Source organism: Micropterus dolomieu, unplaced genomic scaffold (assembly GCF_021292245.1).
Source record: "Micropterus dolomieu isolate WLL.071019.BEF.003 ecotype Adirondacks unplaced genomic scaffold, ASM2129224v1 contig_5078, whole genome shotgun sequence".
Lineage (NCBI taxonomy): Eukaryota > Metazoa > Chordata > Actinopteri > Centrarchiformes > Centrarchidae > Micropterus > Micropterus dolomieu.
The window spans coordinates 1-882 of NW_025734067.1; the positions used below are offsets into that span (position 1 = coordinate 1).

An 882-nucleotide genomic window follows, 5' to 3' on the forward strand; every position below is an offset into this window, starting at 1 on the left:
GCTGCTGCTGCTGCTGCTGCTTCTTTTTCTCCCTATCCTGTACACAGTGCTGTGTAAATGTTACATCGTGTTTTGAAGGCCCGTCTGGGGTGTGCAAAGGCAGCTTACGGCCATTCCGGCCTGGGACTGCCCGATCTCGCCTGATCTCGGAAGCCAGGCTTGGCAGGGCCTGCTTAGGACTTGGACGGGAGAGCGTCTGATCCTGGCTAGGGACTTCCAGGCGGACTGGATCCTTTTCCTGAATGTCCACCCAGGAATGAGTGTCTGTTTGTGAGTGAGGACCTCCGGCTGAAGGTGGCCTTGTCGCTGTACCCATACCCGGGAACGGGTGCCTATTCCTGTCTGTGGACTGCCAGCGTGAACGGTGTCCCGGTTCCTGGATGTTTACCCAGGAATCAGTGCCTGTGGATTCCAAGTGACTCTGGAGCACCTTGGACATTATGGGCAGAACACGTTTTTTGGCAATTAGCCGTAGAACGTCTTTTGAAGGGCCGTTTGGGGGTGCCTGAGTGGCTTACGGCCACACCGCTCTGGGAGAGTCAGATCTCAGAAGCTAAGCAGAGCAGGGCCTGGTTAGTACTTGGACGGGTGACCGCCTGGGAATACCCGGTGCTGTAAGCCTTTTTCGCTTCGCCTTCGAAAAACGGCAGAGGGCGCTTCGGTGAAAGGAGATCTTTTGAACGTCTCTTTAGGAAACAGCAGGGGGCGCTGCTGCTGCTTCTTTTTCTCCCTATCCTGTACACAGTGCTGTGTAAATGTTACATCGTGTTTTGAAGGCCCTTCTGGGGTGTGCAAAGGCAGATTACAGCCATTCCGGCCTGGGACTGCCCGATCTCGCCTGATCTCGGAAGCCAGGCTTGGCAGGGCCTGCTTAGGACTTGG

General features: G+C 55.8%; 1 pseudogene; it reads left to right on the forward strand.

Annotated features, from left to right (window-relative positions):
* The first annotated feature begins 512 nt into the window (after positions 1-512).
* Positions 513-621, forward strand: LOC123964739 (annotated as a pseudogene).
* The last annotated feature ends 261 nt before the right edge of the window (positions 622-882 follow it).